Source organism: Tupaia chinensis, unplaced genomic scaffold (genome assembly GCF_000334495.1).
Source record: "Tupaia chinensis unplaced genomic scaffold, TupChi_1.0 Scaffold000569_1, whole genome shotgun sequence".
NCBI classification, from domain to species: domain Eukaryota; kingdom Metazoa; phylum Chordata; class Mammalia; order Scandentia; family Tupaiidae; genus Tupaia; species Tupaia belangeri.
In genome coordinates this window covers 4,359,814-4,372,744 of record NW_006160083.1, presented here as the reverse complement: position 1 = coordinate 4,372,744, position 12,931 = coordinate 4,359,814, and the positions used below count along the sequence as shown (strand labels likewise).

The 12,931-nt window shown below is 38.6% G+C and overlaps 1 long non-coding RNA gene across 1 annotated transcript in view; it reads right to left on the bottom strand.

Moving 5' to 3' along the window:
• LOC102501590 (uncharacterized) overlaps nt 1-12,931 on the bottom strand; it is a 447,390-nt gene that overhangs the window by 232,609 nt on the left and 201,850 nt on the right. The window lies entirely within an intron of this gene.

Genomic DNA, 12,931 nt, shown 5'->3' with positions numbered 1-12,931 from the left:
GGGGATTTCCAAAAAACCCCCCAGAAAAAACAGTTTTTAAAAAAAAAAAAAAAAAAACACAGAATTGGGCCAGCAGAAGGCATGGAGATTAAAGCAGCTGGATCCCACAGGCTGACTTCAGGGTTTGAGTCCTGGACCTAGTGGTTTGGAAAAAACACTGGGCATGTGTGCATATCCAAAACCCTGAGAGGAAAATGAAAGAGAAGGGCTTATAGCATAGCCATCCTTCTAGGGGATGCCTTCTCACTTTCCCTCTCTCTATCTGTCCATCTCTAGCATACACACTATAGCAGGAATTTTTTTGTAAAAAAAAGATGTGAAAACATCAAAAATCAGATATGCCTAAGGTCGGTAACTTTTCTTCTCTGTAAACCTGGAAACACAAAGGCTATAATTTATACAACATATAGGCTAAGTCTCCTTCAGAACATCCAGCCCATTGGAACATTAAACATGAAAAAGTATATGGCAGGAAGAGAGAAGGTGAAAAAGCTAACTATATCAAAAAGTTCACTGTACTCTAATGGCAAATTAAATGCAGAGCCAGATGAAGAATCGATTGTCACTGAAAATGCAAAATAAATTCAGCTAAACATATTTCACTCAGAAGGAAAAGTTCTTCCTCATAACACAAGGTTATACCATGATAAGAAAAGTGAAAGCTGACTGTCTGAAAAGCTTGGGCAATTGGTGGAGAAGGCTATTTGGGTCAAAGAACCTAATTAACATAACCAGTGTAGGTGAGAGCTGACATCTAAGAATAAACAGCATGGTTCAAGAATCGCCTCCAAGGGGGACCAGCAGTTAGCGTAATGGCTATGTCACTGGACTCCCATGTAGTCGACCTCAGTTTGAGTCCTGGACCCGGTGGCTTAAACTCACACCAGGTGCGTGTGTGTGCATGCCCGTCATCCCGAGAGGAGAATGGAGGAGAAGGGACTGCAGCATGGACATCCCTGCTGGGGTGGGGTGGGGGTGTGATTTCTCACTCTCTGTCTCTCTGTCTCTGGTGAGCACACACACCCTATAGCAAAAACCTCTCCAAAACAAAACAAAAAAAAAAGAATTGCCTTCAACAGAGATCAACTTTGAGACATGAACAAGTTATTTATTATCATGGGAACAAATAAAGATAAGACAATATCTATAACATTATAAAAGATTCAATGAGATAATCCTCATGGACTGCTTAGAATACTGCCTGGAACACTAGTGCTCTGTAGGTATGACCTTTGATTTTTATCATGCTGTAGGTTTAGGACTATGGAAACACAAATCTATATTGATGGTTCAACACATTGTTTTAGTCAACTCTACAGCCCTGGAACGATGTCACCATATTTTACATCACCCATGATGTCTATTCCTCTAGATTTTCTTTTAGTCCTAAAAAATAAGGATATTTAATTTCCCAACTAAATTTTTTCTTAACTTTTATTGTTATGCTGATAACTAATACAGAGTATGAAAAAATAAATCATCCATTTGAACATTGCTGTAATAACTTTGGTGAAACTTAATTTGAAACTACTGTCTGACATTTTATACATTGTCCTGTCAATCACAGCTAACTATATTAACTTACACATGAATTTAATTTTAAAAAGAGAGGATGCTTTGCTTTAGTCAAATAATGAAAGCCATTTAATTCAATGTGCTTTAATTTTTTTTCTTTTCCTTTTTTTTCTTTCTTTTTTTTTCTTTTTCTTTTTTTTTCTTTTTTTTGGCCAGAAAACACTGAAACAAATTGAATAGCACTGAAACAAACTGAAGAAAATTAGTTAATGTTGGATCCCTGATTATCTATCCCTGTGTTTTCTTCTTGTTGTTGTCATTTTCTTTTAAGTTTTTGCCATAGAGTGTGTGCAGTCACAGGAGAGAGAGAGGGAAAGTGAAAAATCACCACTTCAGGGGTATAGCTATGCTGCAATTTCTTCTCCTCCATTCTCCTCTCAGGAATTTGGGCACATTACACACCTGCAGTCAGTGTGATTGTCAAGCCACCAGGTCAAGGACCCTAAGCACAGATTCAGCCATATAAGATACAGTGCTTACCCACCATGCCACCTGCTGGCCCCCATATATTCTCTTTGAAATAGGAGGAAATAGAAACTTTAAATGTTTCAAGGAATCTTTGGATTCCCCAAACCTGCTTCAAAGGAAATAACTGATGATTGTCTTTGAGCCACAGAAACTTTAGCCATCAAGTCATGAGGACAGAGAACAACTGCACACCTCTCTTTGTACTTTACTATAGCTGGACAGGCTGCCATCCAATACCATAATGAGATATGGTGAAGCCAGTCAATCAGGAGATATCTGCAGCTCAGAAAAGAAAGCCCAGAAGCATAGAGAAATCTCTCCTGAGTGCAGCTGTTGCCCAGCAGTGACTTGCTGCTACAATTTGGCCCTGTCATCTGTGTATACTCCTAATTAGGAACCACATTATAGGACATCACATTTTCTCCAGCTGTAAGCTAAAGGCAACACCCTGGAATTGCCCTGTGGCCCAGAGTGACTAATGACTGGAACTCTGATTTTTTTGCTTGATGCTTGGCCTTCAGAAGGACATGAACCTTCTATGAAAGAAACACCACCGTCACAGACTTATGGGGACCAATTAAGCTCCAGATGGAAGACTGTCAATGTCAATCAGTTCCTGTTCTTACAGCCTGGCTGGTTTTTCATCTAAGCAACAACAGATGATGATTCCATGGCATTCAATTCCTTAGCTCAATTAAGTCTTCAACTTGGAGGTCAAGTTACCCTGGTTCCCTGAGCATTCTCTGCCAAATGTTTGTGTTTTTGCCCCACCTCTGCTGACTCATTTATAGAAGCTTCTTTTGATAGCATTCATCCTTGGGCATATCTTCCCATTTCCAAGTGACTGTTTCACTATTTTGCAGAATGTTCCAGCTCTGCAATCAACTATACATTATTGTCGTATCACTTGTCTCATAAAGAGATAAAATCTGGATCAAATACAGGACTTGTTGTCGGAGGAGAAGAGATAAGGTAAAGAATCAGCAGACCAGTTGGGAAAAAAAGACTGAGATGATTGAAGTTTATGAAACATTTAGGAGACTATATAACACCTTCCTTTATTTCCCCCCTCCTTTGATTCTGTGGGTCTGCCAGTTTTAGCTGGTTTGTTTTATGTTCCCATTGTGATAGATGTTTAGTTTAAGGCTATTGACTTTGCACATTCGTTATAGGTAAGGGCTTCTGTGTTTCTTGGCTTTATCTATCCAGTCACTTGTCTCCTTGTATAGTTTCCATTTCTAAGAACACACATATGTTATTTTATATCAAAGGAATTTCATTGCATGTCATAAATTCCTCCAGTAAACTCTAGAAGCCTAGAGTAACTTTTTAGTTCATTTCAGTTATTTCTGTATTATTCCTACAAACTTCACTAATAACAACAATAGATAATGTTTTTCAAGACACTATACATATAATAATTTGTTTAATCTTCACAACAACCTTACAGGGGAGGTATCATTATTATCCTCTCTTACATCATTATTATCCTTGAAACAACCAGACCTAGAGAAGTCCATAGAGTTGACTGAACAATCAGTTCAATGATACAACCAGGATTGGAGACCAGGAAACATGTCTCTGGACCCTGTGTTCTTAATCTCCATACAACATGGTCTTTCAGAAGGAGCACTGCAACTCCCTAGGGTTCTATTCTAAACCCTCAAATATAAAATCCTAATTACAGCATATATATTATTGCACAACATGTATGAAGGGACTTCAAAAGTTTGTGGGGACATGCAATTCAAAGTATAAGTTATTTGGAACCAGCAGGTGTAGTGGTTAAAGTGCTGAACTCGCACATAGCTGACTGCAGTTTGAGTCCCAGATCCAGCAACTTGAAATTCACACAGGGCACGTCTGTGTACATGCCTAAAATCCCAGGAGAATGGAGAAGGGCCATCCTTCCTGGGAGTGATTTCTCACTTTCCTTCTCTGTCATTCTCCGATGAGTGAACACACCCTATGACAACAACCTTTCAAAAAAAAGTATGAATTATTTGATGCAAAAAAAGTTTGAAATCCATGTATTGTGTTTTCATCATATGCATGATGGAGAGTTTTTTGCTATAGGGCGCGTGTGCTCGCCAGACAGACAGAGCGAGACAGAGAGACAGAAAGCAAGAAATCACCCTCCAGGGAGGATGGCTTCGCCGCAATCCCTTCTCCTCCATTCTCCTCTCGGGATCTTGGGCATGCATGCACACGCGCCCGGCGTGAATTTAAGCCACCAGGTCCGAGACTCGAACCACAGTCGACTACGTGGGAGCCCAGCACCCCAGCCATTACGCTAATTGCTGGTCCCTCCCTCCCATCTTCTTACCCTTATATTATAGCATTACAATTTCATTCTCTGAGGGAACTAATATTAACAATCTGGTATGTCTCTCTATTTTTGCATACAAATATTTTTACACATTTTTAAACAATAAACAATGTTCTGTGACATGCTTGAGGACTTTTCACATTAATTCACGGAGATATATATCATGGTTTTTTTTTTCTTCTTCTTCTTGATTCTTTTTTTCCCAGAAGGTACATTTGTTTTCCAGCAAAAGAAAAAGAGATAAAGAAAGCACTCCTCAATGGAGTATGGTCATCCTACAATCCCTTTTCCTCTATTTCTCCATACTGTCAGAATTTGGGGGCCTGCACACATACACATCTGGCATGTTTTTCAAGTTGTCAGAGCCAGGATATGAACTGTAGTTGGCCATATAGAATCCCTTAGCCACTTTGTTTAAGGGCTAGATCTATGTCATGCTTTTTATTGGATGCAGAGTAAGTGCAATGTACTATATAGACACATTACTGTATTTAACAAGTCTCCATTAGTGGTTACTTAGTCTGCTTTCAATTTCTTGCTACCATCAACAATGTCACAATGGGACCAGCAGCTAGCGTAATGGCTATGTCGCTGGACTCCCACGTAGTTGACCGCAGTTTGAGTCCCGGACCCAGTGGCTTAAACTCACGCCAGGTACGTGTGTGCCCAAGATCTCGAGAGGAGAATGGAGGAGAAGGGATTGCGGCGTGGCCAATCAGCTCCCTGGGAGCTGATTTCTCGCTTTCTGTCTCTCTCTGTCTTTCTGGTGAGCGCACACGCGTTATAGCAAAATAAATAAATAAATAAATAAATAAATAAATAAATAAACAAACAAAACAAAACAAAACTCTCCAAATAATAATAATAATAATAATGCCACGATGCCGCAATGAATTTATTTATGCTTGGTTAAGTATATCCGAGATTATACTGTTAGATACTCCAAAAAAATTTCTAGGTCAGAACATTTGAAATCATGGTTTATATTTCCAAACTGCCATTTCCAGAGTTTACTATATTGATTGATATCCACAACAGGGTAAATATGCCTTTATCCCTCACATTTCCACCCACAGTGTTTAGCATTCCAACCAGATAGATTTTAATTTAATTATGAGAAGATGGGGTTATAATGAGTTCCCCAAAATTCTCTTTGGGATTCTTAATTTATTATTATCTATTTAACCAGTCTTGAGAATTAAATAAAATAAAGTAACTACCCAAATAAAAATAGCTTGCCTCTCCCAAACAATTCTTTTAATCTGACCTCATTTATACAGTGGCCTACAATTCTCTCCAGATTGAGTTACAGATGGATGAATCTCATGGAATCTAGATCAAAAAAACAAGAATACAGTAAAAGAATTTTTGGTAGGGAAACTATAACTCTCCAAGGTCACTAGAGACATGAGGAATTGTCTCCCACATCCCCAGACATAAACTAAAATATCCACTGCTTTGCGACAGTATAAATACAGAAAGTGCCCCAGTCTGGATAGAAATGAGCAAATCCTGAGTGCAGAACTGAATTTTTGGGAGTTGTGTAGGTTACCAAGAGGCATGATTTAGGTGAAGCTGATTATACCTTGAAAGGAGTAGAAAAAAATTATTCCAGATGGTGCTTTTTTCTCATGCATGGTTATTCAAAGGGCCCTCTTCTAGCTCCACAAGATATTTAGTTGCCACCCATTAGCTCCACTCACCAAAGATGCTGTGCTTTGCATCCCGAAGTAGGCACACTGAAGGACTAACTAATACATTTAACACAGACTCAAACAGGCATCATTGTTTTTATCAAGATTAGTACTCAGTGAATCAAAACTGTGCTAATCCTCAAATCAACCCCATGAGGTTGTTTCCATTATCAAATGATTTTACAGATGTGAATATGAGGCCACATTAATAAATGATATTGCCATGGCTCAAACAACTTTCATGTTATGCCAAAAGTCATGCTCTTGACAAAAGCATTATATTCCCTTCCACAGGCATAAAATAAAGAAACATATATAAAAGAACAGAACAACATCAAACATGAAAAGGATGAAAAAGAATGATAGCAGTTGATCTATAGGAGCACAATGGAGCAGCCCAGTTGTCTCGTTTCATAATGTGTGCATGTCACTAAGAAAACATTCAGAGCATGATTCCCAAGCACAAATGTCCACGGGAGCCAGAAAGGTAAGATACATAAGTAAGAGAGCTAAGTGTATGATAAAAGGAGTGGTGAGGAATACACTGAATTGAAACATATGCCCCATCTGTGGACAGCAATTCCTTGTACTAAATACTTTCATGTGTGTATGTGGCTCAAATGTTGCCTGACCAATGAATTTTTTCAAGAGAAGTTAAAAGTCCAACTTTTAAGTCAAAACATTTCTATATCTAAATTCTAATTTCAGTGTTTAAAAACATTTGGGGGTAACCAGCACATGGCGTAGCGATTATGTTGCTGGATTCCAACATGGCTGACTGCAGTTCAAATCCTGAACCCAGTGACTTCAAAATCATGCTGGGTATGTGTGCATGTGTGCCCAAGATCCCGGAAGGAGAATGAAGAAGAAGAGATTGTGTCATGGCTATCCTGCCGGGGTGGGGGGGGGTGGTGATTTCTCACTTTCCCTCTCACTGTCTCTTTCTCTCTCTCCAGCAAGTGCATGTGCCCTAAAGTGAAAACCTCTAAAAAAACCACTTGGGGTGAGTTTGCAACCTCAAACCTCTGCACATAATCAATAACATGGAAGGGGCTGTAGCAGTACTGTGAGTTGCTTTCCTAACAGCCATCTGTCATTCATGCCTCTTAACACATCATGATCTTTCTCAGGTACGTGGAAGGTGGTAATAAGCTCAGGGAAGACAGGCCTTGCCCTCAGCCCAAAAGGCCGACACTTGATTGACATCAGTCAGTAAAGATAGCTAAATTCTCTTTTGCCACTCATCGGTCTGAAAGGGGATACACATGTAATCCAGGTCTAACTAAGGAAAAAATAAAAAAGATATTGCTAAGAGACATTAAGGAAAGATTTTCTTCCCTAACGCCCCCCCCAAAAAAAATTAGAGAAAGAGAGGCCCATCACAAGAAGACCTTTTTTCTTTTTTTGAGTTTTCCCCTCCCTTCCCCCTATCCTATGTTGGATGCTAATTTGGAACACTATAGAAGGTTAAGGCAGTCATTTTGTGAGCATGAGATAACAAACCTGAAGATAAAGGCCAACACTTAGTTAATGGTAAAACAAAAGCATGAAAGGGGCTTGGATGCTTGTTGAGCAACTAAATCAACCCTGACACTGCTTATGTCCAGTCTTCTGCTACAGAAAACAGTAAACATCCTTGGGTTTCAGGACTCTTAGTTGGGTTTTCTATTACTTGGTACTGAATACATGCCAATAAAGAAGCTCTCTTTCAAATCTCGCTTCATTTATAACCTCTCAGTTGCTAACAACCTTAATGCAGGAAAACTTCAGCAACATGAAGCTTATGCAGTTATAGTCTGCAACTAGATGTAAGATAAGGCTCTGCCACTTGAGAACACCTACACTCTGCTTCAAAAATTTAAATTATGCTGTTAGCTTTTCAAGACGGATGAAATCTCCTACAGGATCATATAGCAAGGACTAAACTGCTCTCACAGTTGCCAGGCAACTGCCTATATGCTGCCTAGAGACAAAATTCATGACCCTTGACTCCCCAAAAGAGGTTCTTTTAGTCACAACTGATATGCATGTGCCCAATTCTGACACTCTCCATCCAGCAAAGGTCATGGTGTACATCTGGACTATCCAACAATCCCAAGCTCATTATACTGCCAACTTATATCATTCTTGATCCTTGATCACATCATAAATTGTGGTTTCTGCATATAAAGTCAAATGACAGAGCAAAGACTGTTCTGGGGCATAATTTGCTGTCCTTTGGCCTGTCTCATTATATAGACTGATTTGGTCCCATGCAGGCAAAAGAAAAGAACATGTGAAGGCTCCTATCAGCCTGAAGAATCACTGTCAGGTGAATTGATTTTTGTAAACATCTTCCAACATTCAAGAAAAGTTTGAGTGTTCTTAATGAGTGATGTGATAAACTTTAACAAAGCCTCAAAGGGTTTCAATCTCATGAGTCATCTTAAACTCTCACAAGCACAAGCTTAACTGTGTTCATCATTCTTTTAGTAAAGAAATCCCAAAACGCAATTATAGTCTCCCTACATTTCATAATGATCTGAGTGCTTCTGCAAGTTAACTTTTCAAATACTTTTAATTCATAGAATAATAGTAAAAATTGAGACCCTGAGATCAAGAAGTCTAATCTACAAAAATTAAGGTCATATTGTTTCTTATGAGTGAGACCAGAACCCATGTTATTTGACTTCCAGTCTACTGCCCTTCCCCCCAAATAATGTGCTTCTCCCTCATGAAATCAACCTTTAATCCATGTGATGATAATGTTTAGGGATGATTTCATTTCAACCTGATAATAAGTCAAAGTCTCCATGTAGCTATCACTTGCTATGTTAGTCAAAATTAGGTTAAATTGCATGTGGGCCACTCTTTTACCTATCCCCCCGCTCCCAAATTAACATTGACTTAAATACACGAGTTTTGACTCTTTCTCTAAACGAGCTTGGAGGTCAGTAATCCAGTGCCAGTATGGCAGATTTACAAATTCATTACAGACCCAGATCCCTTCTAATTTACCACTTCTCCATTCCTAGAGGATGGCTTTTCTTATCATCAAAAATGGCTGATGAGCCATTATGTCTGCAACTCAGTTGACAGCAAGAAGGACGCTCTAATACCTTGTCTCTTTAGGGATTCTCCTACTTTGGTTATTCTTGAGAGGAGAGTCTGAGATAAGGATCTTAGGTTCAGGTAAGGAAGATGATCTCAAGAAAAAGTAGTAAGAAAGAGGGGGAAAGAACTGGAAGGAAAAGGGAAATGGCCAATAAAGTATGTGTTAACACCTAGAGGACCCTATGGGGAACGACGTAGAATGTACCTCACAACTGTCCATGTAATTTAGAAATGGGGGACAATCTACCAACTCCTATCTCCATTGGTTGATCTTTGCTCCTGAAAGTGTTACTTCCAAGACCAAACCATCACACAGGCTGGAATATATAGGATATATGTTAAAATTGGCAAAGAAAAATGATACATAGTACAGAATCCAGGAGAAATCAGGCATAAATTTATAGTTGTCCTCTACCAGTAAATTCATATAGACATTTCTTAATTCTCCCAGAAACCATATGACAACATGTCTAAAGTATTACCAACCTGAGAAGTTTATCCAAGTCTTGGTGCCGATGGTTTTTACTGGAAGTCAGTCACAGGGAGCACTGTATCACTTAACTAAAATACCCAGTCTCCAAGCCCCAAGAGTTCAAATTGATATAGGATGGTCTAGGACTTTAGGAAAAAAAATAATAGACATTCACCATAATTCACAGAATCAATATAAACTATCTAGCAAGGTATACAAAGATACTCTATCAAGGCAGAAGTTTAAGAGTTCAGACATTATCTCCCAGGAGCTTCTTAAAGACTAGTCTTTCCTTTCCTTTGGAATGTGCAGAATGTGAACACCCTAAGCCTTGTGAGTACGCACTTTACTGCACATGTTCAGCCAGAACTTAGACACATGGCTATATTCACATATCATGATAGTAGAAAATGCATTCTTTATTCTGGGCAACTATATACCTACTTAATATTTGGGAACTTGCATATTATACTACTACTTAATATTTACATATCAAAATTACCTATGTGCTCATTAAAGTAAACTGCAGTAGGGACCAGCAGGTGGTGTGGTGGTTGAGGTGCTCAATTCCCACATGTCTGACAACAATTCAAGTCCTGGACTCAGTGGCTTAGGAATCACACAAGGGGTGTGTGTGTGTGTGTGTGTGTGTGTGTGTGTGTGTGTGTATGTGTGTGCACGCATGCATGGGGTCCAGAGAAGAGAACGGAGGAGAGGGGACTGCAGTGTGGCTGTGCCCCCTGTAGGGTGATTTCTCACTTTTCTTCTCTCTGTCTCCCTCCACCTCTGTGTGTCTCTCCAGTAAGTGCATGTGTCCTATGGCAAAAAACAAAAGCAAAAACAAAAAAAACCTAAAAACTAAAAAACAACAAACAAAACAAAACAAACAAACAAAAAAACCCACAAGTCTCTATTCTCTGAGTTCCTGATTAAGTAGGTCTGCACTAAGGACTGAAAATTTTGCATTTCAAAAAGTTCTCAGACATATTAGTTTTCACTTACTGTCAAAACAAATTGCCACAAAGTAGGGGCTTAAAAAAATAAAATGCATTATTTTATTGTTCTATGAGTCAGAAGTCTGACACAGAACTCATTAGGCTAAAATCAAGGTTGTAGCAGCTGCTTTCCCTTCTGGAGCTTTAGGTGAGAATCTGTTTCCTTGACCATTCATATTGTTGGCAGAATTCAGTTCTGAGGTCTCTGTTTCCTTACTGCTTATCACCTGGAAGCCATTCTCAACTTCTACAAGGCACCGACATTTCTTGGAATATTGACCTCTCCTTCCATCAAGTTAGCAATGAGGAGTTAGATCTTTCCATGTTTTAAATCTTGCCTTCTTCTTGTTGTCTCTTCAGATCTTTCTGAGTGCAGCCTGAGTTTCTCTGCTTTTTAAGAGCTAATGAAATTAGATTGTATCCATCTAGGTAATTCAGAATCTCCCCCCCATTTCATGGTCTATAATCTTAATCACATATGCAAAGTCCCTTCTGCCAGGTAAAACAGCCTATTCATAGGTTGTGGAGATCAGGGTATATAGGTATTTTTGGAAGGAGAGGAGACATCAACATCATTGATGTTTTCCTACAACACCAATTCATTTTGATGATGGTTTAGGAATCACGCTCTGAGAACCATCAATATAGAAAATAGGAGAACCACCAGGCTTTTTCACAGTGTAACTTTCCATTTTTTGAAAAAGTCAATAAAGGCTTGTAACACAGAGATTGACTGCAGTTTTACTTCTTCACTGGAGTCCATGTTTGCTCAATAAGTAATGAGAAAATAGCAGACCCAAGTACAGAAAAAAGGGGAAGCAACTGAAATAATTTCCTGACTAGACAGCTCATGCAAAATCTAGCCATCTCTAAGAATATACTCAGTAGGATTTATGACTGATTGAGAAAGAATGAGAGAGAGAGACAAGGAGGGAGAGAAAAAGGTCAATCCTAGATCAAAAATAATAAGGAATTCCACTAAAATTCTACAGTGGTTTTCATTGTTGTATTTTTATGTTTTCCTCACTTTTTAATGTCAAGACTCTTCAGGGTCTTTAAAATACCAGAGTATACCATGAATCTCCAAGAGGAAGGAGAGAATTTTCCCAAACTATCTAATAATGGATTTTTCTCTTCATGGGCTCCTTAGAAAATGTAGTAAAGAAAGTGGTTCCACAAGGCATACAGTGGTGACTCAATGCACTTTAACTTTCTAGGCTGGTGCTTCTTATTTTTGATTGCATATTGGAATATCTCCAGAGCTTTAAACAACACTCAGCCCACACACCACAGAGATTCTGGTGTAATTGATCTGGGTTGTATAATAGACATTGTGCATTTTTTCCCACATTGCCCAGGTGATTCTAATGTGTAGCCTTGGTTAAGGACTATAACTATAGGTAATGACCCTGCTTTCCTGAGTCATTTACAGAATGCAGTTATAAACCACAGTGAGAAAAACTGGTATTATCCTCTGTATTTTCATTTCTACCTAACCAAATTAAGGGAGTGATTTCAAAGATTAAAAAGGAAGAGATGGCCTGGAATAGTTGGGGTACTGAACAACTCCACACTCCACAATATCATCCTTTCTTAACATCATTTCATGACTTTAAACGCTATGTAACCCATTCTTTTTGTTACCATATGGTGTTGTACAACAATTGCCTATTATTCCTTTCCATGTCACCTCTTCATAGCATCTCTCCTTGGACCACCCAGCATAGATAGCATCAGTTTGTTTGTTTGGTCCTGTTATAAGTCTTAGGGATACATGTATTCTAACAAGTGCCCACCTAAGACGATGTGGTCTGCCATCCAATGTTCTGTTGTTTAATTCATGATGCTGCTTATCTTGGCTGTAAGAAAATGAATTATTGGCATATTCAGAAGGTCCCATACCACCTTTCCTCTTCTCCATTATCATAAAAGTTAAAATTACTTATTTATGAACCAAATAATTTATCTGAGCATTTTAACAATGCATCAGCACTTACGGAGGTTTTTATTTCAATTTTGGTAGAGATACAAAGTCAACCATTACTTCAGTACAAGTTGCTATGGTTTTTTTTTTCCTCAGTATCTTGTAATATATGGGATTCTATTTTGACCTCTGACAATTAATACAAGAAACATAATGAACTCTCAGCAATCACCTTGAGAAAATGACAAATGGTTATCAGCACTAATTTATCTGTGGAATGCAAAGATTTGATATAAAACTTCCAAAGGAAAAAGAAAGAAAAATACGTCTAGCAAAGAGCCATCAAAAAAAAGCCAAAATACTCTTATGCATTGTTGTTGG